Source organism: Callithrix jacchus, chromosome 5, assembly GCF_049354715.1.
Source record: "Callithrix jacchus isolate 240 chromosome 5, calJac240_pri, whole genome shotgun sequence".
In the NCBI taxonomy this organism is placed as follows: Eukaryota; Metazoa; Chordata; class Mammalia; order Primates; family Cebidae; genus Callithrix; species Callithrix jacchus.
In genome coordinates, this window is record NC_133506.1 from 13,820,825 (window position 1) to 13,848,753 (window position 27,929).

At 37.3% G+C, this 27,929-nt stretch overlaps 1 long non-coding RNA gene across 1 annotated transcript in view; it reads left to right on the plus strand.

Annotated features, from left to right (window-relative positions):
- Positions 1 to 8,542, plus strand: part of LOC118153559 (uncharacterized) — a 62,908-nt gene extending 54,366 nt beyond the window's left edge. Inside the window, exon 4 of the long non-coding RNA XR_008481206.2 lies at positions 6,815 to 8,542. This is a non-coding gene — a long non-coding RNA (uncharacterized LOC118153559). The remainder of the gene's footprint in view (positions 1 to 6,814) is intronic.
- Positions 8,543 to 27,929: the final 19,387 nt, after the last annotated feature.

A 27,929-nucleotide genomic window follows, 5' to 3' on the forward strand; every position in this document is an offset into this window, starting at 1 on the left:
GGATATACAGGTGTCAGGGAGGCATTTGAGGAGACAGTCTGTCCCTTTTCAAAGGTCAAGTGCTGTGCTGGGAGCTCCATTGCTCCTTCAGAGATGCCAGGCAGGGACGTTTAAGTCTCCTGCAGTGGAACTCACAACCGCTCCTTTTCCCTGGTGCTCTGTCCCAGGGAGATGTGGCTTTATTTATAAGTCCCTGACAGGCTGCTGCCTTTTTTCAGAGATGCTCTGCCCCCTAAGGAGGGAGTCTAGTCACAGTCTGTCTGCAGAGGTGTTGTTGAGCTGCCATGTGCTCCCTCCAGTGCTTTTGTTTACACAGGTAAGGTTAGAGATGTCCCCCAGTAATGGGGGACATACCTCCCCACACTGACCTTGACTGTCCAGGGTTGAGTGCAGACTGCTGTGCTGGCTGTGAAAATCCCAAGCCAGTGGGATTCAGTTTGCTGGTCTCTGTGGGGGTGGGACCCACAGAGCCAGATCACCTGGCTCCCCACCTTCTGCCCCCTTTCTCTCAGAGGTAAGGGCAACTCTGTCTGCAGGCACTCCAGGTGCCAGTCAAAACAGCTGCTCAGGTCTGTGCTGGGAACTTGCCATGCCGGCTGAATCGACCACCCAGATTTGCCCTGGAAGTCTGCGGCACCTGTTGGCAGGTGGGAATCCCCTGGTCTGTGGGTTGGAAAGACCGCAGGAGAAGTGCAGCATCTGAACTGGAACTGCGGCATGACCAGAGACATCCCCTGATGGCTTCCATTGGGTAGGAGGGAGGGCTCTCTGCCTGTTGCACTTCCCTGGTGAGGCTGTGTCCCACACTGCCTCGGTCAGAGACATCCCCTGATGGCTTCCATTGGGTAGGAGGGAGGGCCCTCTGCCCGTTGCACTTCCCTGGTGAGGCTGTGTCCCACACTGCCTCGGTCAGAGACATCCCCTGATGGCTTCCATTGGGTAGGAGGGAGGGCCCTCCACCTGTTGCACTTCCCTGGTGAGGCTGTGTCCCACACTGCCTCGGTTTGCCCTCCTTGGGCTATACTCACTGTCTAACCAGTCCCATGGAGATGAACCTCATACCTTGGTTGGAAATGTGAAGATCACTAGCCTTCTGTGTTGCTCTCACTGGGAACTACGCTCTGGATCTGTTACTATTCTACCATCTTGGTGGAAGTAATTACTGTGTTTTTTACCCTCATTGGTTGAAAAAATCCACTTATAACTGAACTTGCACAGTCCAAACCTGTGTTGTTTAAGGGTCAACTGTATATACATATGATGGAACATTATTCAGCCTTAAAAAGAAAGATATCTGCCATTTGTGATAATGTTGATATTTCTTTAAAACATTATGCTAAGTTAAATAAGTCAAGCACAGAAGGATAAATACCACATGATTCCACTTATAAGGTGTCAAAAAATCAAACTTACAGAAGTAAAAAATTGAATGGTGGCTGACAGAGGATGAGAGAGGTAGAAATGGGGAGTTGTTCAACAGATATAAATTTATATTTATACTAATGAGTAAGTTCTAGAGGCCTGCTGTACAACACAGTGCCTATAATTAGTAATATCATATTATGCATTAAGCAAGCAGTCACAAGAAAACTTTTGGAGGTGATGAATATACTTATTACCTTAACTGTGGCAATATTATCCTAAGTGTATCCATATGTCCAAACTCATCAAATTGTCTATGTTAAATGTGTGCAATTTTTTATACCTCAGTAAAGCTGGCAGAAAACAGAGTAGCAAAGTTGAAATGAAACATATAGAAAAAATGCAAAATGGAGGTAAAATCCAAGTATGTAATGATAATATTAAATGTAAATGGATTCAACAATCCAATCAAAAGTCAGATTTTTAGACTGGATTAAAAAGTAACAAAGAAGCTCCAACTGGATTCTATCTGTGAGAAAGCACACTTTAGATTAAACATAGGTCAAAAGTAAAACAAATAAAAGTTACACCATCCAAAAAACAACTATAAGATACATGAAGTGAATGATTGTTAGTCTGGTAATTTATATCAGACAATATAGATAATAAAACAAAAATGTTCCTAGAAATAAGGAGAAACACTGATATGGCTTGACTGTGTCTCCACCCAAATCTCATCTTGAATTGTACTCACATAATTCCCATGTGTGGTGGGAGGGACCCAGTGGGAGATAACTTGAATCATGGGGGCAGTTTTCCCCATACTGTTCTCATGGTAGTAAATAAGTCTTACAAGATCTGATGGTTTTATCAGGAGTTTCTGCTATTTCATCTGCCTTGTTTTCTCTTGCTGTCACCATGTAAGAAGTGCCTTGGGCCGGGCGCAGTGGCTCACACCTGTAATCCCAGCACTTTGGGAGGCTGAGGCAGGTGGATCACGAGGTCAAGAGATCGAGACCATCCTGGTCAATGTGGTGAAACCCCGTCCCTATTAAAAATACAAAAAATTAGCTGGGCATGGTGGCGTGCCTGTAGTCCCAGCTACTCGGGAGGCTGAGGCAGGAGAATTGCCTGAACCCAGGAGGCGGAGTTTGCAGTGAGCCGAGATTGCGCCATTGCACTCCAGCCTGGGTAACAGGAGCGAAACTCCGTCTCAAAAAAAAAGAAAGAAAGAAAGAAAGAAGTGCCTTTTACTTCCTGCCATGATTCTGAGGCCTCCCCAGCCATGTGGAACTCTCAGTCCAATTAAACCTCTTTTTCTTCCCAGTCTTGGGTATGTCTTTATCAGCCGCAGGAAAACAGACGAATACAGACACATTACAATGATAAAAGACTAATTCACCATGAAGATATAACAATTACATACCTGTATGCATCTAAAACAGAGCCCCCAAATACAAAAAGCAAAAACTGACAGAATTGAAGGAAAAAATAGACAATTCAGCAATAACAACTGGAGATTTCAATAACCCACTTTTAATAATGGACTGAACAAGAAAGCAGAAGATCAACAGGAGTATAAACAACTTGAATAACACTGTAACTAGACCCAATAGATCTCTATAGAACTCTGCACTCAAACACAGCAGAATACGTAGTCTTCAAAAGCACATATGGAGCATTTTCTATAATAGACCATGCAGTCAGCCATAAAACAGATTATCAATAGATTGAAAAGTTTAGAATCATATCAAATACATTCTCTGATCACAAAGGAATCAAATTAGAAATCAATAACAGAAGGAAATTCAGGAAGTGCACTCATATGCGGAAACTAAACAGCATACCCCTAAATAACTAATGTGTCAAGGAAGAAAATCCAAGAGAAATTTAAAAATTGACATAAATAAAAACAAAAACACAGTATACCAAATGTATGGTGTACAGTTAAGGAGAACTCACATGGAAAGTTATGGGTATAAATGCAAATATTTAAAAAATTCAATAACTTTGTCTTCCACTTTAAGAAACTAGAAAAAGAAGAGCAAATTAAACCCAGAGCTAGCACAAAGGGAAACAGTAAAGACTAGAGAAGAATTAGACAAAAGAAAAAAACCAATGAAACAAAAATTATTTAAAAAGATCAACACATTTGACAAATTTCTTTTAGACTGACAAAATAAAAAAAAGAACACTCAAATTACTAAAGTCAGGAATAAGAGGGGACATACCACCACTAACCTTACGGAAATAAAAAGGATTGTCAAGGCATCTATAGGCAATTCTATGCCAGCAAAGTAAGTAATTTAGGTCAAATGGACAAATTTTTAGAAAGACACAAACTATCAAAACTGACTGAAGAAGAAATAGAAAATCTGAATTTATGTATAAAAAGTTGAATTATTAAATTAAAAAACTTTCCACAAAATTTTCAAATTCACCAGTTGGTTTCACTGGTGAATTCTACTGAGCATCCAAAAATAATAAAAACCAATCCTTCACAATCTCTTTCAAAGTATAGAAAAATGGGAGCTCTTTCTAACTCAAAAAAATACAATTTTTTTCAATGCTGTAATATTCAAAATAAATTTGGCAAAAGCTTAAAAGCTTGTGAGCTGAAAATTAAAAAATATTGCTGAAAAAATTAAGAGCCAATGAAATGTAAAGATATATTGTGTTCGCATATTAGAAGACCTTTTTTTTTTTTTGAGACAGAGTCTCACTGTTGCCCAGGCAGGCGTGCAATGGCACGATTACAGCTCACTGCAACCTCTGCCTCCTGGGTTCAAGCGATTCTCCTGCCTCAGCCTCTGGAGCTGGGATTACAGGCACCTGCCACCACACCTGGCTAATTTTTAATATTTTTAGTAGAGACGGGGTTTCACCATGTTGGGCAGGCTGATCTCAAACTCCTGACCTCATGATCTGCACACCTCGGCCTCCCAAAGTGCTGGGATTACAGGCACGAGCCACTGTGCCCAGCCAGAAGACTTAATATTTTTAAGATGACAATATGCCTTAAAGTAATTGAGATACTGAATGCAGCAATTCTAATGGGCTTTCTTATAGAAAAGAAAATCCCACTTTGCTTTTCACAAAAATTAACAATTGATTGCAAAATTCATGTGGAAATACAAGAAACCTAGAATAGTCAAACCAATCCTAGAAAAACAAAATTGAAGAATTCCAGTTTCCAAATTTCAAAACAACGCCATAGCAATTGAGATAGCATGTACTGTTGTAAGGATATCTGTCTACCTGTCTGTCTGTCTGTCTGTCTGTCTATCTATCTCAATGGAATAGAATCTAGAGTTTACAAATAAACCCTTATAATTTATGCTCAACTGACTTTTAAACAAAGATAGCAAGGCAAGCCAATGCAGAAAGAACAGTTTTTCAACAAACAGTCATGGGAGAACTGGATATCCACATGCAAAAATCATGAGGCTGTATTCCTACTTCACAAAATACAAAACTTTAACTCAAAATGAATCATAGACCTAATTTAAGAGTGTGAACTCTCAATTCTTAGAAGTAGTCTTGGAATAAATATTTGTGGCCTTGACTTAGGCAATGATTGTTTAGATATAACACCAAAAACACAAATGACAAAATAAAAAGCAGGTAAATTGTACTTTATTATAATCAAAATCTTTTGTGCAGCAAATAATACAATCAAGAAAGTGAAAAGATAGCCACTGCATGAAAGGAAATATTTGCAAATCAAATTTGTAAAAAGAGACACGTACCTAGCATATACGGAGAGCTCTTACAACTCAGTATTGAAAAGTAAGTTAAAAATAGGTAAATAATTTGCATAGACATTACTACAAACAAGATATGCAAATGACTAATAAAAACATGAAAAGATGCTCACCATCATTAGTCATTGGAAAAACGCAAATTAAATCCACTAAGAGATCCCACTTTATACCCATTAGCATAGGTAGAATAAGAAAAGATAGAAAATGATAAGTATCAGAAAGAATATAGAGAGATTGGAACCATTATCCATTGGTGATGGGAATGAGATACGGTGCAGTCACGCTTTAAATCAGTTTGGCATTTCCCAGAGCTGTGATATAACCCAGAAATTCCATTCCTAAGTATATACTTGAGAGAAAGAAAAAAAACTTCTATACAAAAACTCATCAAGTGCTCAAAGTAGCAGTATTCTTGGTAAAGTGTGGAAATAATTCAATTGTTTATCAACTGATGAATGGATAAACAAAATATGGTATATTCACATAATGACATATTCATCAATAAAAAGTAACGAAGTACTGATGTAACACAATATGAATATGAATCTTGAAAGCATTATACTTAATGGAAGAAGCTCATCACAAAACACCATCTATTATGTGATTCCATTTGTGTGAAAAGCTGGAATAGGCAAATCTATAGAGACAGAAGGTAGACTAGCTGTTGCCAGAGGCTAGGGGAAAAAGAAATAGGGAGTGACTGCCAGTGGACATGTTTTGTTTTTTTTAAAATATGCAATGTTCCAAAATTGTATTGTGCTGACATTTGCACAACTCTGTGAATATACTAAAAACATTTCATTGTATGGTTTAAATGAATGAATTTTATAGTATGTAATTATTAAATGAATGACTTTTGTAGTATGCAATTATATCTCAAATCTGCTTTTAAAAAAGAAAATAGATTTAAGAGGAATAGGATGAGATCCAGAGAGCAGATAAAGTGTTATTTCATGGTTAGAAGCAGACATACTTTTTTCATAGTACCAGGTAAAGGGCATCTCTGAGGCCGATTTTATATTACTCTCATTCTCATGTGAAGATAATCATTGTTTTTGATTTTAATTTGATTTAATTTGTATAAAAATATCCTGCGAGTCCCACACTATGTAATTTTCCCTTAAGGCCTGTTCCCATGAGTGATAACTTCTGCTGGTGGTCATCAGTGTTTTGACCATGATCTGGACACAATCTTCTAGATGATCATGTTCTTTCCTAGCCAACAAACATATCCCCAAATTGGCTTCATTATATTTTCCATCCACCCTTTCTGCCTGAAATAAGTTTGAGTCAGTCCTACCAATAGAAAGGGATGTCAGATTGTGTGGACCAATACGGGAGCTGTCTTCTGTCCTTGGAGCGGCACGTGTGCTGTTCCCATCATCCATTGGTGGGAGGTATGTCTGGGTATACAGCACAGATACCATATCTTCTAGAGTTAGGACTTCTTGTGCAATTCCTTTCTAGTCAGTAAACAAGTATGAACACTTGGGACAACGCTAGTCACTCTCTTCCTAATCCTTGCTTATTTCAAGAAGGTATTTTAAATATTGCCCAGTCTTCTTTTGTTAATACATTTCTGTTTTATTCAGATATCAGGGGTATAATGCTATGAATGAGGAAAGGAAAATTTAAATAAAAATTTAACAAACGTTATTAAGAGGAGAAAATGTCTTTACTCTTCCAAGGAATATGGAACCTGCAAACAGACAAAAAAGTTAAACACTTCCAATCCAGAGATGCCTCTGCATTTACAACTCACTACAAAGAAGATAGCTTCAGTTTTCCACAGGGAAGCAGATTTACTACAAAATAGTAAGTAGAAACAACTCCTTATACAACTCTTTTTCTAAGAAAGGTAATCAGATAATCAGAGGGTAGAAAAGTACCACTCAGAAAGCAAAATGGAATAGACCAATTATTCTAAAGATAAAGGTGGTGGTTGCAAGCCACTTCCAAACAAGTGACAAACAAGTGTTGAAAATATGCCTACCGTTATGATCTAACCATTCCGCTCCATGGTATTTACCCAAGCAAAAAGAAAGCCTATATTTATACAAAGATTTTAATATTCAGAGCAGGTTTGTGATTATGAAAAATTGGAAACAACCCAAGTGTCCATCAAGAGGCAAATAGGTACACAAATCTTAGTATATACATACATTGTAATCCTACAGAAATAAAAAGGAATGAACCACTGAGACACATAACACATATGTAAAGCTCAAAGTAAAATAAGCTAAACAAAGAGTATGTATAATATGATGGTAGAAGGACAGGATAGAAAGATTGCAAAATGGCGCACGGAAACTTCTGAGAGTAATGTGTGTGTTCACCATGTTAATTGTGCTGACAGTTTTACAAATACAGTCATGTACCACATAATAACATTTGGTCAATGATAAACTACATATTTGACATCTGTCTCATAAGGTTATTGTGGAGCCAAAACAAATTTCTATTGCACAAATACCATTATATTACTATTTCCTTACACTAGTCAGTGCAGTAATATACTGTACAGGTTTGTAGCCTACGAGCAACGGCAATACTGTATAGCATACGTGTGTAGTAGGCTATACCACCTAGGTTTGTGTCAGTCCACTCTGTGATGTTCACACAGTGATGAAACTGCCTAAGGATGCGTTTCTCAGAATATATCCTTGTTGTTAAATGATGCGTGGCTATATGCATTTGTATCAAAACTTTTCAATTGCATATTCAAAACAGGGTAACTTACTGTGTGTCAATTATACCTCAGCAAAGTGGTCTCAAAATCATCACACACCTTGGAATGATGGAATCTAGTTGCCCTTTTTATGTGCTTATGCTCATTACTATAATACCTGACTATTAATGAAATCAATATTCATGTGAAAGAAATGGAAAAAGGCAACAACTTGGTGAAGCCACTACTGTAAAATAGCAATTACTGTCTAAAATGAACCTAGATTCACTGTAATTAAATAACAAATATTCATTCTACAAGTTAATTTTGAAATAATCCTTTCTATTGAAGTACTATGGATAGTACACACTTAATAAAAAATACAGCTCACTGAATTTTCCTAAACTGAGGACACTTGTGTAAACAGCACCCAGATTAAGAAACAGCATATTGTTAACATTCCAGAAGTTTCTCTTATACTTCTTTCCATAAACTATCCCCTCCCAAGGGGTACCCTGATTTCTAACACTAAAAATTAGTTTGGTCAGTTTTTGAACTTTATTATTGAACTGATATGAGATGTCCTTTTAAAAAGCTGGCTTCTCTTGTTCAATATTATGCTTGTAAGATTAATCCGCATGAGGCAGTTTCATGTGTGGTGATTGTTCATTTTCACGGCTGTATAGTATCCCACTATATGTCTGTATTATTTATTTGTCTGTTCTACTGTTGGTAGATATTAGATTGTTTTCCTGTCTTGCTTATTATTCCTATTGGATACATACCTTGCAGTGGTGTTGCTAGATCATTGGATATATATATATATATATATATATATATATATACCCAGCATTCTCAAATGATTGCACCATATTAGCAACATATGTTCTTTCCAGTTGCTTGACATATTCAACAAAAGATAGTATTTTCTGTTTTTTCATTTTAGTTTTGGTGACTGTGTAGTTCACTGTGAAATTTTAATTTTCATTTTCCTGACAACTAGTGAAGTCTAGCGACTTTTCACATTTATTTACTTTTTGATTTCATCTTTTACGAAATGTCTGCTCAAGTCTTTTGTATATGTTTCTATTGCGGAGTCTGTCTTTTTCTTATTAATTTGCAGGGGTTTTTTAAATATATGAAAGATACAGATTTATATTTTCCCCCAATCTTGTTTTATTCCAATACTTTCTTTTTAACTCTTTAATACTCTGTTGACAAACAGAAGTTTTAAATTTTAATGTGGTCCCACTTACTTATTTCAGTGTTCTCTGTTATAGTGGTCCAAAGATGGAATAATAAATAGAGAGGGTTCCACCCAAAAATAGTGTTAAAAAGGAATTCTAACACTGGCTGGAGAATGACCAAAACGAAATTGGCTACTGAGCACTGTATTATCTTAGCTCTGGTCACAGCTTAGGTTTCCCAGAAAGTGAATGCTGTGATGGGGGGGCGGGATAAAGGAGTGAGAAGTGAGGGAAGTCAAAAGTAGTGCAGTCCTAAAGACAGCCATGGCCAACCCCACATGAAGCTCTGGAGCTAGAGTGGCCCTTCAGAGTTGCACCTAATTGGGCTGAGATGGCCAGGCCTTGATATCCTCATGTCAGTTAATCACTGCATGTGGCCTGCCCCGGGAAGGACTGTGAACTGCAACAGGGCAGATCTCTGCCATTGAGGCAGTCCATGAAGATACTGAAAGCTGAAGGGCATCTGCTAACCACACTCCCAGGAGCTGGACAACAAGTACTTTCTTGAAGAAAGATTGCAGTGTCTACTGCAGCAGGTTATAAACTTTCTTTTAATCTTTTAAATAAATCTTTTTAGTTATGACTTTATTTACTTTGTCAATGTATCTGGCTTAATCATATCCTCCCAAGATGTCATCTTGACCACAATTCAAAGAATGATAGCAGTGCCTTCAGAATCTGCCTTCACCTAGTGCCTCCCCTTGTGGTCAGAAGCTCCCCACTCAGTGGACTGCCCAGATGTCCATAACCATACACATCCCCCACCCAAAGTCCTGCCCCTCACTGCAAAAGCCTGCCTCTGCTGGGGCTTATGTATAAGGAATCAGAGTTCTAGTACTTTTGTGTCCAGAAGCAATGAACAGCTTATAACCAACTTTATTTGAACAAAGAGTAAACAGATTCATGTCCACTAAGATAAGGGTTTCCAGGATCCCCAGGCCTGCTTTCACTAAAAATGAAATATCTGTTTACAAAATTCTGGTCTGTTAGCTGGAACTCTTATTTCCCTCCCCTCAAAAAGGCCAGATGTTTAAAAGATCTCTAGAAAAATAAGAAAAATAAATATTTAAGTGAAATTGTATTTTATCTTTAAACTGCTATTTCAAATATGAGGAGAACTTGCTACCTCCTTTTGTACAAAAGGGAGTGGGGAAGCTGGGACATGTAACCTGAGGCTGAACCTCCAAAGCACACACTGCATCAATTCATAGCTCACTGGTATGATGAATTGAGAGCTGATAGTGAAAAAATAGTATATGTTTATGTAAGTATGTGCATAGTTAAAATCTACAGTTAGCAGCAATATGTTATACATATACACATATTACTGTTAGTTATAGGATAGACTTTTAAAAGAGAAGTTTCAGGTTCACAGCAACATTAAGGAGAAGGTATAGAGATTTCTTATGTATCCCCTGCCCTGACACTTGCACAGTTTCCTCCATTACAAACATTCCCACCAGAGTAGTATATTTATTACATTGACACATTATAATCACCCAAACTCCATAGTTTACATTAGGGTTGACTTTTGGTATTGTGGATCTATGAGTTTGGACAAATGTATAATGACATATATCCATTATTGCAGTGGATACACACAGAGTATTTTTACTGCCCTAAAAATCTGTACTCTGCCTATTCATCCCTCCCTCTACCCCGACCCTTTAGCAACTACTAATCCTCTTACTGTTTGCTTAGCTTTGCCTTTTTTCAGAATGTCATGTAATTAAAATCATACAGTATGTAGTCTTAATATTGGCTTCCTTCACTTATTAAGATGCATGTAAGATTCCTCCATGCCTTTTCATGGCTTCATAGCTCAGTTTTCTTTAGTGCTGAATGATATTCTGTTGTCTGTGTTTACCACAGTTTATCTATCCATTCCCCTACCTAAGGATATCTTTGTTGCTTCCAAAGCCAATGTTTTGGCCATTATGAATAAAACTTCTATAAGCATATATGTGCATGGACATAAGTTTTGAAGTCCTGTAGGTAGACAAGAGCATGATTGCGGGATCTTATAAGAGTACGTTTAGTTTTGTGAGAAATTGCCAAACCATCTTCCAAAGTGGCTGTACCATTATTCATTCCCACCAGAAGTGAATGAGAATTCCTGTTGCTGCGTGCCTTTACTGGCATTTAGTGTTAGTGTTCTGGATTTTGGCCACTCTAATAAGTGTGCAGTCATATCTTATTTTTATCTGGATATTCCTGATGACATACAATATGGAGGATTTTTCCATATTCTTATTTGCCATCTCTATATCTTCTTTGGTGAGGTGTTCTGTAAGGTCTTTGGCTCATTTTTAAACTGGGTTGTTTTCTTATTGTTGAGTTTAAAGAGTTCTTTCAATATTTTGGTTTACTTTCATCTATCATATGTCTTTTACAAACATTTTCTTCCAGTTTGTGGCTTATTTTCTCATTCTTCTAACATTATCTTTTCAGAGTAGAAGTTTTCCATTTTAATTAAATTCAGGCTATCAGTTATTTCTCTCATGGGTCATGCCTTTGATTTGTAGCAAAAGGTCATCTCCACATGCAAGGTCATTTTTGTTTTATCCTATGTTATCTTTTAAATTTTTGTGTTTTGCATTGAGGTCTATAGTCCATTTTGAGTTAATTTTTGTGAAGGATATAAGGTCTGTATATAGATTCAGATGTTTTTTGTAGATGGAGGTCCAGTTATTTCAGACCCATTTGTTGAAAAGACTGTCTTTACTTTTTCTTATTGTCTCTGGCCCTTTGTCAAAGATTGACTGTATTGATGAATGTCTGTTTCTGGGATCTCTATTGTGTTCTACTAATCTACTTGTCTATTCTTTCAACAATATATCACTGTCTTGATTACTGTATCTTTACTGTAAGTCATGAATTTGGGTAGTGTCTGTCTTCGAGCTTTGCTCTTCTTCAGTATTGTGTTGGCTATTCTGGGTCATTTGTCTTTCTGTATAAACTTTAGATTGAGGTTTTCCTATTCACTAACATGAAATAGCTCTCCAGTTATTTAGTTCTTTGATTTTTTAAAATCAGCTTGTAGTTTTCCTCATGTAGATCTTATATTTTATTAAATTTGTGTGTAAATATTGTATTTATTGGGATGCTAATGTAAATGTCATCGTGCTTTTAATTTCAAATCCCACTTGTTAATTGCGGGTATTTAGGAGAGCAATTGGCTTTTGTATATTAACCATGTATCCTGCAACTTGGTTATCATCACTTACCAGTTTTGAAAGTTGTATTTTGATTCTTTTGGATTTTCTGCATAGACAATGATGCCATTTCTGAACAAAGATAGTTTTATTTCTTACTTCCAAATTGGTATACTTCTTATTTCCTTATCTTGTCCTACTGCATTAGAGAGGACTTCCAGTACAATGTTGAGAAGGAGTGGCGAGAAGTGACATCCTTGTCTTGTTCCCAATCTTGGTGGTAAAGTTTCTAGTATCTTAACATTAACTGTAATGTTGACCGTAAGGTTTTTTGTGGATATTCTTTATCAGGTTGAGGAAGTTCCCTCTCTTCCTAGTTTACTGAGAGATTTTATCATAAATTGGTATTGCATTTTGCCAAATGCCATTTCCTTAGCTATTGATATGATCATGTGATTTTTTCTAGCCTATCAATGTGATGGATTATATTAGCTGATTTTTGAATGTTCAACCAGCTTGTATACATGAAATAATTCCCACTTGGTCATGGTCTATAATTCTCATTATACATTATTGGATTTGACTTGCTAAAATTTTGTTTAGGATTTTTCCATCTATGCTCACAAGAGTTATCAGTCTATAGCTTTCTTTTCTTGTAAAATTTGTCTGATTTTGGTGTTAAGATAATGGTGGCTTTATAGAATGAGGAAATATTATCTCTGCTTATAATATTCTGAAAGAGATTGTAGTGTATTGGTATAATTCCTTCCTTAAGTGCTTGCTAGTATGTATACATCTTTAATTTTACTGTTCATTTGAATTATGTCATCTATTTGAATAGTTTAATGTTATTTAGGGAGAGGCTAAATCAATAATAGTTAAATAGTTGGACAATGCTTTAGTAGCAGGTATTTGATGAGGGCCCATCAGCCTGTGGGTATGATCAGGTTACAGGGTATTATATTTTCATCATGCCCAGGCACTCCTAATCACTGCTACCAAGCTCACTAACAACAATAAAAAGGAATGCTCTATCCTATTATAAGTGCTGTTAAATGGCTTTATCTTATTGAGCAAGTGTCTGTAGGCTAATCACTGGAATGTGGTCACCCTCGAACAACTCTGGGGTGAATGCTGTGATGTCCAGCTAAATCTCCATTCAGGAACTGAGAACTTATTCTCCATTCGTGGAAAGGCTACAGAAGATGCCCCTTAGGTCAGATCTCCTGTCAAGGGCAGCCTGCACCCAGTAACTGATCACTGTGGGGACATAAAGGCCCAGGCCCATTACCCCAACTAAAGGGCTACTTCAGCTCTTGAGAGCCCCACTGGCTGAGACCTCTGTTGGAACTTCATGGCAGCTCAATTTCTGTTTCTGCCCGATCCTGCTTTCTTTTATTCTGCAGATAAGGATCCCAGGAGCTATCCAGAGGTTTCCTGGGGCAGAATCAAATCACTGATCCTTGTTTTTAAGCGCCCCCTTTTAAAATAGCCTTGGTTTGTTAGTGACGCTGTTGTGGTAGAGGCTCAGAAGTCAAGCTTTCTGGGTTTACCTCCTGGTTCTCTCATCTCTTTACTACAGCATCTTGGGAAGACAATTTAATCTTACTGTCAGTTTGCTCAGCTGTAAAATGGATATAATATTTGCACCAACCTCATGAAGTATATCCCAGATACACTCTGACTCTGAGTTGTTTAGTGTGTAGGATGTTTATTAGGGAGAAAATTGACATCCAGGAGAGTTAAACTCTATTGGGTGGAGGAAAGATAAAGAGAAAATAATCCGAAGTGTGGCATGCTGACTAAGGACTGAGGACTAAGACTAGGGCCCCTCCTTGTGACCTTCTCGAAAGAGAAAATGTAACAAAAGCATAGTTATAGGAAAGGTCAGGAAGAAAAATGGATGGGGAAAATTAATAAATGATATCTATGATAAGTCAATGATTATTCTTTATTATACTCCATCCACTTCCAAAAATAAGTTGATGTGGCTTATAAATTTGAATATAACATATGGCAAATACAAATTTTTTCTATAGAAGAGAAAAATTACTAGGATTAAAAGTATAGGCATTTCAGGTACCTGGAATGAAAAGCTCCTTTTGTCTCATCTGAATAATAAAGTATACCCATTTGTCTGGAAGAAAAACATCATGGCTGTTACTTCATATCTTAAATATGTTACCAAAACTCACTAAATACTGTTTTTATTTACTTTCCATTAAAACCAGTGGCATAACATTTTATTTATTCTCTAAAGGAATTTTTATGTGAACCTTAGCAAATATGGTCCATTTACATTGCTTAGGCATACACTGTTAACTAAGGGCTAATGCTTAGAGACTACAGAGCAGTGATTCTCAACCATGGCTATACCTCAGAACCACCAGGGAAGCTTTAAAAATCATGATGCCCATACCACCTCCTAGAACAATTAAATCAAGATCTCTGCTGGAAGTCCAGGTCTTTTTTTTCTTTAGAGTTTCCTAGGTGATTTCAATGTACAGTCAAAGTTGAAAACTGCTAACATAAAAGACTGAGCAGTTACTGTCTCCATTAGCCTATCCTGTTTATGTATCATTGTTTCTCAGTGGAACTTTTGAATAATGCTGGGTTGCAAGAAAATATGATGCCAGTACACGTCTAAAGTGCTAGCCTATGGAACATTGATTAAATAACAAAGTCAGGAAAGTGGGCCCAGGAGTGACTAAAACCAATGGGATGTGAGTAAGTTAGTAGGGGACTGGGTTATTGTCTCTAGATTGACAAAGAAGTCAATCAATTGCTTGTAGTTTTCAACAGTCAAAGACTATGACCTAGTTACCTTCCTCAGTAGTTTGCTTCAGAACTCCAGGTTGGTGAAGGGGGAAAAAATCCCATGGGGTTGATGCCCTTACATATCAGGAAACACTAGACTGATTCAAGAGATGCTCTGGGTTCCAGCAGTGCAGTTCCCTAAAATGATTGGAGGCTTGGTTGAAGTTCCCAGGAATTAACATGAAATGCGACTTCATGAATCGAAATGTGTTTGTAAATGACTTGTAAATAATAGTCTCATTCTTCACCAGTGTAAGGTGATGGCCTTACATCTTATCATAAGATCTAAGCCCCAAATGGAATTGGGAATCTTTCTAAGGGCTTTCATTCTTTCCCCTCTGGCGGAGACAGTTCTGAAAGGCTTATAGCTCTGCCCCCTTATGGCCAGGCTTTTGTGAGTCACTTTAGGTCTTATGGTTCACCTTGGCTATAAGCCATCATGCTTTTCACCTCCATATTATTTGGGGTGATGCACTGGAAAGCTCAGATGAGAAACAGACTGCAGTTTTGACCTTTCTGCCTGTTCCTATCCTCCCTGAGACTTTGAGCAGGTTACTCAGCTTCTCTGAACCCATTTCCTAATACTTGATGTGGGAGTAATCATCTGTCATTGAAATGCTTAATATGTTACTATATGGTCAAGAAGTTATATTTGAAAAAAATTGACAAAATGTTCAGCAAGAATAATTAAGGGAAAGAGAATGGTGTTGTCAAATAGTATAATTAGAGTTTTTAAAGTCTGTGTTCCACCCAGTATTTGACAGTGTTTAGTAAAGTATGCACAGATGGGAGCCCCTTACCAGACCCACTGATTATAGGAGAAAAAGATGATTATTTTCCAGAGCTGCTGTGTGCAATATGAAAGTCACCGTTCAGTTGCAATGTGACTTGTCTAAATAATGATGAGCTATAGAGAAATACACAATATATTTCAAAGATTTAGTGTTAAAATGAGAGTGTAAAATATCTCTTAAAATTTTATACTGGTTATATAATCTTATTTTGGACATATTGAGTTGATAAAATATGCTGTTAAAATTAATATTACCTCTTTTTGTTTAAAAATAGAAAATTAAAAAAATGGAAAATTTGAAATCATATATGTGGCTCACATTTGTGGCATGCATTATGTTTCTAGTGGGGAGTGCTACCCTAGAGCTTAGTGTTGACTCAACACAATTTAATGGGAAAAACATTAAATTTCACAAGGATTGCTTTCTCTGGAAATCACGGTACCTCTTTCTTTTTTGTACATTTGCCCTGATGGCACCATGATGTTAGATCCTCCTCTTATAATCCTTATATCTTAGAACTGTGTTGGTTTGGAGCTTCAGAAATTAAACATTCTTGAATAAAGACCATCATGGGTCTTTCATTTAATAAAACTCCTACTTATTGTGAAAAATATTGCCAGTTTGTTTTCACAAGGCAGATTCTTTTCTCCTTCAGTTTTTTCCCTCTTTTACTTAAGACACGCTTTAAAGACCCTCAGTTGCTCTCTGGATCATTTAAGTAATCACGTATAACTCCTGGAGCTTTGGCCTATACAGAATCACTGTGGCCTTTGGGGTCTGGAGCATGAAGGATCCAAGTTCAAGGGTAATTCATGCCTATGTGACTGACCCTAAAGGACAGTGCTGAGCACCAAGGCTTGGGTGAACATCCCAGGTTGGCAACATTTTGCATTCCTGGGAAAACTGAGTGCTATTTACATGACTCTACTTGGGGAGGACAACTGGAAGCTTGTGCCTGGTGTCTCCTGGGCTCCTCCCTATGTGTCTTTTTCCTTTGCTGATTTTAATCTATATTATTTTGCCTCAATAAACTGTGACTGTGAGCATAACAGCTTCTCTGAGTTCTGGGAATCCTGAGGGTGATCTTGGGGAACAATGATGTACATTAACCCCTAATTGTATTCACTGTCTGCTACATATTGACAATATTACTGATAAAGAAAGGGGAAACAGACAGGAATGGGGGGATGGGGATAGGCCCTAAAATCCATGGGCTGTTTATTATGAGCCAAGAACTATTTTATATGCTTTTCATGCAGCCATTATCAGATGGAATTCATCAATAACTCTCTCATATTGGTTTTATAGACAGGAAAATGGAGTTTCCATCTCTAACCCCTTATAGGTCATATCAATACAGTATGGCCTAAAGCTGTAGGCATATTAAAACCATTCACCATAACTGAATGGTAGAACCAGATTCAAGCTGGATTTTCTGAGATCCCAAGCTCTGGTTCCAGCATACCACACCAAAGATACAGCCACACATTACCATGATGTGTGCAGTGGATGCTATGGGTTCTCTGCCCACACTAGAATTCACTGCAGAGTTTCTGGGCATGCCTATGACCTGCTGCATTTCTCAGCCTGACAACTAGCTCTGATAGATTGAATGTGCTTGTCCAACACCCCAGACATGATACCGAGGAATGGCTCTCAAACAATAAGAAGTGTAATTGGTGAATAAATACCAGATTTTCTTTGCCCCTCATTGAGACAATTCTGAGGCATGTTCCACAGAGTGTCCCACATAATCCCCAGTGAAATTGAGTCCTAGTTGTGTTACCAGTAGAGAGTCTTGACGGCAAGTTGTCTAGGTTCTTGGCATTTTGAACAAAGAATTAGACAGAACATACAGCAAAGCAAGGAAAGAATGAAGCAATGAAAGAACATAGATTTATTGAAAATGAAAGTATACTCTCCAGTGTGGGAGCCAGCCTGAGCAGCAGCTCAAGGTCCCATACAGAATCTTCTTGAGTTCAAATACATCCTAGAGGTTTCCCATTGGCCGCTTGGTATTCCCATTGGCCATTATGTAAATGAAGTGGTGGCCCCCAATTGGTTGCTTACTGCAACCAATCAGAAACTGAAGTTACAAAGGACACACCTATACAAACATCTGCTGTTGCCAACAGCAACCAATCAGAGGCTGAAGTGAAGTTACAAAGTTACACTCTCATGCAAACGTCTGATTGGCTACAAAAATAAAAAAACGTCTGATTGCTTTTTGCAGCCAATCAGAGGTACTTTCAATTTCTCATCTGCCCATGAAGAAAAGGTGGGAGTTTGCAAAGGGTTGGCTTCTGGTCTTTTTGTTACTTAGGCATGGAAAGTTAGGGTTTTACTTTCAGTTTAGTTCTAGGAAGCCAGTGTGAAACGGCCTTAGGTTCCCTGCCTCCAGACTCTGTTCTCCTGCTTCAGTTGCTCACAGCAGTGTGCCTCTCTGTGACATGCTCTTTATTGGCATTATTCCTTATCTATCTCACCTCCTCATGCCTTCACTGTGTGACCTACTGTTCCCTCCCAAATAAACGACTTGAAGCCAAATTCTAAACTCAGGGTTCACATTTGGTAGAAACCCAAATGAAAAAAAGTTATAGGGTCATACCCAAATAGCTAGATACAAAGCAGAAAACAAAGGGTTTGAAAGACAGTGGCACCATGGTTATACCCTGCATTCTGCATTTTTAATTGTCACCTTCATAATGTACATAAATTTTGGCCCATATTTGACTTAAGTTGAATCATTACGTTTAATTCTAGCATGAAATATGTACATGCAACAAGTTGTCATACATTGTTCTATATTATATTCTTTGTACTTTAGTTTATTTGGCTAATTCTTGTTTTCCACCCTTAATACCATTAAAGTATGTACCTAGGTCAGCCATCATTTGTAAAGCTGAAAGGCGATATTTACTTAATCAAAATTAGACTTCCTAATGCTTGTTAAAGGAAAAACCCATTGTGGGGAAAAGCATAAAGTGTAATGCTCATATTATATTTCAGACAATAAAACAACCTTGTATAATCCTATTATGAACATTAGCATACATTTCACAGCCCATTCGGCAAACAATAAGGGTCATGACTCTATGTATTTGAAATGCTATCCAGGGCATTGTAGTGAGCAAAATGATAAAACCCACAGCTGTGTCAGTGGGTCATAAAGCGGTCATGGTACATTTCTCAGACACCGTGAACCCAAATACACTTTTATAAAGACAAGCTGTGTATTAGGAAACATGTTTTTCAAAGCTAAACAGGTTTAAAGATATAGTTATGTGAGAAACAGGGGTGGGAGGGGGAGAGCATGACCTGATTTTAGTGATTCATGGTTAAATGAAACTGTGACAAAACTCCAGTGTCTTGCGGAATGTAAATTTTTATTATAAAAACATCCTTTATGAGACAGAAAAATACAGTGTCTGCTTCCAGTTAAAGAATTTTCTTCTAAAACTCAAAAGAGGTCACTCTAATCAGTTTGCCTGAGAATCTAACTTGGAAGATTAAAAGATAAGACTTCTTTTTCCCATATCATATTTAGTAATAGTAACTTTTTTTATTGGTAAATTTTAGACTACAATAGAAATATTTCAGATAATACAAGGTATTGAAGATTTGTTGGGATGAGGTCTCATGTGCATATTTCATACTCCTGCTTTATGAGTTGTCCTGACTTCCTTGATTTATTTATTTCCTCTGTACCTATTACTTTCTGAATAAAATATTAAATTCACATGAGGATTGAATATAATATATAAAATTATATCTCTAAAGAGTATGATATGTCATACGATAGGTTCTGACCCAGTTTCTATCTGAGCTAAACCTGGAAAATAGATGCTACCTCCATTAAATGTTATTTTATTAGAGTGAGCAAGTACCTAAATACCTGTAATTATTGTCACAGGTATACTCTACTGTTTAAAACTAATAATCATGGACATGTTGACATTATGTCTTAATCATTCACAAGCTTTGTAAATATAAAAGATTTGTCACTGTCACTCAAACTTATTTTTAATTATTTCATGCCTGCAGTTTACTTAGCTTGTATCCAAGTTTGAAGGCAACCTCATTTGTCACATTGTTTTCTCTGACAATAGTGATTAAATTGCTGCTAATTTGAAAGGAATTAAAAATTCCATATCAAGTCTGACTCAGTGATAATATTCACTGTATGCCAACATAGTCAATGCAATATTGAGTGTGAAATTGATAAATAGTGAAGTCCCCACGCTATTCCTTTCTCTGGAAGTATAATGGACCTAATGCATATATCTAAATGACATGCATTTTTAGTAGGATTTACAAATAGGAAATACCATTTCTTTCCAAAACACCAGAGGATAGCACCCTCCCACCTGATGCCAATCTTTCAATATCTTCTTCTTCTTTTAGAGAACTTGGGTTAAGAACGTAGAGACAACTATCCTGATAGCACAAGGGACCAGTATGTCACAAACAGAGGCATACCTTGCTAAACCTAATACTGGCCGCAGGAATTTATAGAGTATCAAGAAGGCAAAAGCCTCCTTATCAGACCATAGATGATATCACTCTTTAAATGCAAATTTGAAAAACTGTGCTTGGGAAACATAATGTCCTACAACTTAAATTGAATCCTATTGTAAGAAAGTGACCAGTCTATGGCAGAGCCACATGAAATACACAGGAAAAAAAAGTGAGCAAAACCCAAGAAGAAAAACACTGCATCAGAAGAGAGACTGTGTTCTAGATTCATCTGGCAAATAATTTTTGTTAATTTATTAATGAGGACACTTAGTTAAGATATTGCCATGAAAAACAGAAGTTTTAATTCAATAGAATGTATAATGGCTTATGTCTGAGGTTCCAACTAGCTCATGGTTCTTCTCAACACAGGGAATGGGAACCAAGGCTCCTTCCAGCTTATGGTTCTGTCATCTATAGGGTAGTTTATGGAAATTGCAAAGACTGCGTGGAGGATGCACACCTGTTCCTAACAAGTGTCTTAGAAATGTCACTCACCACTGCCACTTCTCATTGGTGAGAATTCATCTCATAGGCAGACTCAGCTGCAAGAAGTGTGCAGAAGAATGAATGTGGCCTGTGGCTGGGCAGCCACTTCTTAGTTACAACTGTGTTCTATGGAAAAGGAGAAAAATATGTGGTTGATAGCTGCTGCAGGAGGAATTGGAAATAGCAGAATTCCATCTCAAGTATCTATAGTGTTCACTGCTATATGTACTTTCCAACAGATCTTTGTCATTGGTGTGTTATCCATTCTTCAAGGTTTAGTTTTAAGTGTTGCTTTTTCCAAAGAGCCTTCCCTAGCTCTCATCAAGTACATCCAAAACTGCCTGTTGGAGAATACTGAATAGCATAGAAGCTGTCAATTCTCAGATTGCCTTTACCAGGCTGGTGTAATCATTCCCCAGCTGCATGAATGTTGGTCGGTAATGGCTCAGAGCTGCTCTCCTCTATGGAAAATTGCCAAATAGAAGACACCTTATGGTGGAGGTCAAACGACCTCTCACCCTGAGAACAGTCAACAACCAATGACCAACGTGAGTAAGAGAGTTCATTCCCACAGTGAGACCAAATCTGTGGTGCAATTCATACTTTGGAGTTCCCAATGAGATTAGGCCGAGGCTAAGTCTAGCTCATCTCTTTCCCTTGCCCCATCTTGCTTCTCTCATTCCTCTTCTCTTGACTGCATCCTCCTTATGCCCCTGCAATAAACCACATGCACTGGAATCCATGTTTTAAGTTCTGCTTTCAGAGAGTCAAGCCTAAGGCTAGGAGCACCTTTCTTCTAAAGTTGGGAGACTGTATGTAGTCTTCATGTATTTCCTTCTAGCTTAATGTCATGTTTTAGTGGTGAGGCAAACCTTAAGAAAACAAGGTCACAACTACAATTTGATCAGAAAATCAAATTCCAGAGTTTCCCCACACTCGGTGAATGTTCTCAGTTTTCCAAATCCTCCGCATTTCGTGACTTTTCATTGAGAATTGAGTCTAGATACTGATCTAGCAGCCATATGGATAGATCTAATAATCTATCCATTATTAGATAGATTTTTCAAGATTCTCATGCTGTATGTCTAGTACACAGCAAAATAGTCATAAATGTCTGTTCTTGCTTCACTTTATTTTCATTCTAATGTATTCCCACCATTGCGTCTTTGTAACCCCAGGTGAGACAGGAAGAAGAGCCATAATTGGTTCAATTTTTCAAAAGTGAGATTTAAAATGTTAGAGTTAGCTTCAAATTATGACTCTCACAGCAACAATTTGGGATGCCATTGATTTGGTATGAATGCCCCCTAAATGTGCTACAGAAGTCCCTAGGTGCAGGCAGCAAGGGAAATCCCACTTGGTTTTCATCATGTTCACACTTGACTATGAATGACAGAGCATTTTATATTCTGCAATGAATTAATGCTTAATTAATATATTAATAAGAATGAGACATGATACCACTATTGTGTTCCAGTTAATTCCTGTTATCATCTGCATGTGTTTCTTGCGTGAAACATTTAGAACCACATGTTACAGTTCCTCTGATAGTAAAAGATGATAAACCTTTGCCTCTGATGGAGACAGAATCTTCACAATTTTCTACATTAATGGGATAAATGTGATAGCTCAGCTTCTCTTGCAGACTTTCAAATGTCCACATAATCTTTCCATTAGTAGGCAAATGGTTTCTCTCTCCTAATCAAATTATGCTATTTTTGGCTTCTTTATCTTAAACTATTTCTTACATGAAATAACTTGACTCCTTTATTTTGCAAATATACATACTTTTCTGTCTTTAAAACCAAACCTTCACTGTGAAACCTTTTCTAAAAACTCTAGGAAGTAATTATCGGATTTTCTGACTACTACCAAAGTGTGGCTTGGTTGTGTAGTTTGTCATTGAGTTATGTTCAAATTATCACTTAATTTCGGACGTAAGTTGACAAGTTTGTCTAAGTCACAACCTTTGTCTGACAGCATAGTGCACAGGGAATAGATCAGGTCTTATATGCTGTAGTGTAACATTCACTGTGCTTTAGCCCACAGCCGAACATACAATATGTGACCAATATACAGTTGAATGTGAGAATGTATGCACACCTCAGATTTTTTGGCACCATCACTACTGGGTCTCTGAGATGAAAGAGGGTCAGAAATGTCACAGGCCTCTTCAGCTCACTTCCTTGACCCAGCGTGACCCAAAGGTGTTGTATCATCAAGTGTGAGAAGGAATTCACTCCCTTGCCCACCTCTCCCAACACATCCTTCCCAGAGACAGCTTTAGACATTGTTGGCAAGAGATTGTCTATAAGTGGGTCAGAAGAAAGGGTCACTCCTGTCTTAGGAAAGGTCTGTGGTATCTTCCCCTCAACAAGGAGCAAGACCCCATTAAGTGTCAATTGAAGCACAGATAATGTATGAGTATGAAAGACTATACACAGAGTCATGTGTTGTTCCATAAGGAAAGTGCATGTATTTTATATATTTCTCTCATGGCTATCTCCTAAGGAAGCAATTACAAAGTAGACACATGCAGATACTAAAAATTGCGTACCTCTCAGGTGACAACTATAGGTTTGTATCACTATAGACATTTGACAGACATTTAGGGTTTATGCAGGGTAGCAGTGAAAACTAGGAAAGAAGTTTCTGCTTCCCTTTAGGCCAAGCTGTGGAGTTCTGTGAGTCATGTTCCATAGACTTATACATCACTCCAGTAATGTGCTTCATTCTGCCGTGGTTTATGTGCCATCCTGCTTGTGAGGGCAACCTTGATCTTCAGCTTCTCAATGCAGGAGACAGGGAAGAAGCTACCAGAACACGGGCCCTGGTGTCACTTTCCAGATTTCACTAGCTGAATGAATTTTGAACTGCTATTTGACATTTCCCCATTAGTACAATAAAATTAATAGTATCTCTAGGTCAGAATTGTTTTAAGAATTAAATGAGATATATACAAACCACGTAGCACAGTACTTGCTCAAGCAATGTATTAATTCATCTTTTTATTCAACAAGTGTTTATTGTATACCTACTGTGTGCCAGCTTACACTCTAGAAGAAAAAAGACTATTTTAATAAAGCATATAGTACGTTCTATGGCAAAGACAAAAGCTGCAAGGTGGGATATGAGGAATTCTGAAATGGTATATTGTTCGTCGACCTCACTGACAATGTAAATTTGATAAAAGACCTGAAGGGGTAAGGGAGTTGGCCATGTATAAAGGTGGGGTGTCTTAGTCAGTTTGGGCTGCTATAAAAAAAAAAATCATAGACTGGGTAATTAAACCAAAAATTCATCTCTCAGTTTTGGAGGCTAAGAAGTCCAAGATGAAGGTGCTGGTAGATTCAGTGTTTGGTGAAGGCTCACTTTCTGGTTTGCAAATTTCCATCTTCTTATTGTCTCTGCACATGGTGGAAAGCAGAGAGAGAGAGAGAGAGAGAGAGAGAGAGAGAGAGAGCGAGAGAGCGAGCACTCTTGTGTCTCCTCTTGTAAAGCTGCTGGTCCCATTCGTGAGGGCTCCACACTCTTAACCTAATTAGCTTTCCATGATCCTACCTCCTAATATCATCACATTGGGGATTAGAATTCCAACAAATACGTTTGGGGGGACATAAAGAGTCTGTCCACAAAATAGGAGAAATATCTTTCAGTTAGAGGAAACGGCAAATGCGAAGGCCCAGGGGTTGGGAGCAGCATATCTAACGAGTTTTAAGAATACCATGAAGGCCAGAATGACTAGAGTGAGTTATGAAAAGGAGAAAAGAAGATGAGGCAAGCAAGGTGATGGAGAGCTTGACTAAGTGGAGTCCTGTAGGTTATTAAAATTGCTGTGGCTTTTATTCTGCTGAGGTGAAAAACCAATGGAGCATTTTGAGCAGTTGATTGATTTGACATCATCACTGGGGCTGTTGATTGAGAACGATGAAAGGAGGCAAGAACCCCAGTTTGCAGGCTACTGCAATAATATAGGAAGGAGAGGATGGTGGCTAGGACTGGGATGGTACTACTGAAATTAGTGAGAAGTGATTACGTTCTGAATAATAATAATAATAGACAATTTGAGTTAAACAGTCCAAGATAGGTAAATCATAATTTGATTTTGATAGTAGCAATGTCTATTTGATGCAGCAAGAGTTCTTAATTTTATAACAATGCTTTTGACAAAAACAATGCTGAAAGTACCTACTCAATGTTCAAAATTATGCTGGAAATGCCCTGAATATGAATATTATGCATATGGAACCCCAAATATCAGCATTAAATTCTTTGGCAATGTGTTTTTGTCTTTTCTAATACATCTCAAAAATCGAGATGAATCCTTAAGCTTTCTGATTTTCTACCTAGATGTTTGGGGAACTTGACGACAAAGTCTCAAAGGTAAAGTAGATAGATTTTATTGAAAGCGCTTTCTGTGTCTATTGAAATGATCATAGGTTTTTGCTTTTGATTCTCTTTATGTGCTGAATCATATTTATTGATTTGCATATGTTGAACCCGCCTTGCATCCCAGTAATAATGGTGAATTAGCTTTTTAATGTGCTGCTGAATTTGATTTGCTAGTATTTCAGTGAGAATTCTTGTGTCTCTGTACATCAGGGATATAGGCTGAAGTTTTTTTTCATCATCACATCTCTGCCAGATTTTGGTATCAGGCTGATGTTGACTTCATACAACGACTTAGGGAAGAGTCCATCCTCCTGGACTTAAAAAAAAATGGTTTCAGTAGAATTGGTGCCAGTAGTTCTCTTATGTCTGGTAGAATTCGGTTCTGACTCCATCTGGTCCAGGCCTTTTTTGTTGTTGTTGCTAGGTTCTTGACTACTGATTCCGTTTCCGAGTTCAACATTGGTCTGTTCAAGGTTTCAATATTTCTTTCTGATTCAATCTTGGGAGATTGTGTGTTTCCAGGAATTTATCCATTTTCTGTAGATTTTCTAATTTGTACATACAGAGTTGTTCACAGTTAATCATTCTCAGATAATCCTTTTTATTACTGTGGGATCAATTATGTCATCTTTGTCATTTCTGATTGTACTTATTTGGATCTTCTCTTTTTTATTTGCTAGTGTAGCTGGCAGTCTATCAATCTTATTTTTAAAGAACTAACTCTTGGTTTCATTGATCTTTTGGTGGATTTTTGCTTTGATAAAACCCAATATCTTATCATGATAAAAAAAAAACCTCAACAGACTAGACACTGAAGGAATGTATCTTAAAATAATGAGAGCCATTATGAGAAATCCATAGACAATATTACACGGCATGGGCAAAAGCTGAAACCATTCCCCTTGATAGCTTCAACAAAGCAAAGATGTTCCACTCTCATCACTCCCATTCAAAATAGTATTACTGAGAAATCCGGCAAGAGAAGGAAATAAAAGGCATCCAACTAGAAAAAGAAGTTAAACTGTTTCTCTTTATTGAAAATATGATTCTATACTTAGAAAACCCTAAAGACTTCACCAAGAGGCTACTAGAACCTATAAATGATTTTAACAAGGTTTCAAGTTACAAAATTAGTGTACAAAAATCAGTAGCATTTCTATACACCAATATGTCTGGCCTGAGAGTCAAAGCAAGAACACAATTTCATTTATAATAGCCACAAAGAAAATAAAATACCTAGGAATAAAGTTAACCAAGAAGGTGAAAGATCTCTACAAGGAAAGAAATCAGAAATGACACAAGAAATGGAAAGAAATCAGAAGTGATACAAAAAAGGGGAAAACATCCCATGCTCATTAATTGGAAGAATGGATATCATTAAAATGGTCATACTTCCCAAAGCAATCTACAATTCAGTGCTATTCCTATCAAACTACCAACAACGTTCTTCACAAAATTATATATATAAAGAAACTGTTCTAAGAATCATATGGAACCAACAAGGAACCCAAATAGTCAAAGCAATTCTAAATAAAAAGAACAAAGTTGGGAGACATCACATTACTGAACTTCAAACTATACTACAAGGCTACAGTAACAAAAATAGCACAGTACTGATATAAAAACAGACACATAAACCAATGGAACAGAATAGAAAACTCATAAATAAAGGTACACACCTACAACCATCTGATCTTTGATAAAGCCAACAATAGCAAGCAATAGGGAAAGGATTCCTGTTCAATAAAGTGTACTGGGTAGCCAAATCCAGAAGAATGAAACTAGATCTTTACCTTTCACCATATACAAAAATTAACTAAAGATGGATCACAGATTTAATTGTAAGCCCTTAAACTATAAAAATTCTGGAAGAAAATCTAGGACATACTCTTCTTGACATCAACCTGGCAAAGAATGTATGGCTAAGTCCCCAAAAGCAATTGGCACAAAAATAAAAATTGACAAATGGGACAAATGAAAGAGCTTCTGCACAGCAAAAGAAACCATCAACAGAGTAAACAGACAACCTGTGGAATGGGAGAAAATATTCACAAACTATACTTCCAACAAAGGTCATTATCTAGAATCTATAAGAAATATAAATGAATCAACAAACAAAAACCAAATAACCCCATTAAATGGTGGGCAAAAGACATAATTGGACACTTATGGAAAGACATACAATTGGCCAACAAATATGAAAAAAATGCTCATCATCACCCATCATCAGAGATACTCACATCAAAACAACAGATGAAATACCACGTCACACCTGTCAGAATGGCCATTATTAAAGAGTCAAAAAAAGGAAAAACAGATGCTTATGAAGTTGTGGAATGTAAATTAGTTCGGTCACTGTGGAAGGCAATTTGAAAATTTCTCAAAGAACTTAAAACAGAGCTGCCATTTGATCTAGAAATCCCATTACAGGGTATGTAACCAAAGGCATATAGATGATTATACCAAAAATACGCACGCATTCATACGTTCATCACCACTCCGCTCACAATACCAAAGACGTGCAATAAAATAAACCTAGGTGCCAATCAATGGGTGGACTGAGTAAATAAAATGTGGTACATATACCCCATGGAATACTATGCAACCATTAAAAATGAATGAAATCATGTCCTCTGCAGCAATATGGATTGAGCTGGAGTCCATCATCCTTAGTGAATTAATGGAGGAACAGAAAACCAAGTGCTGCATGTTCTTGCTCCTGAGTG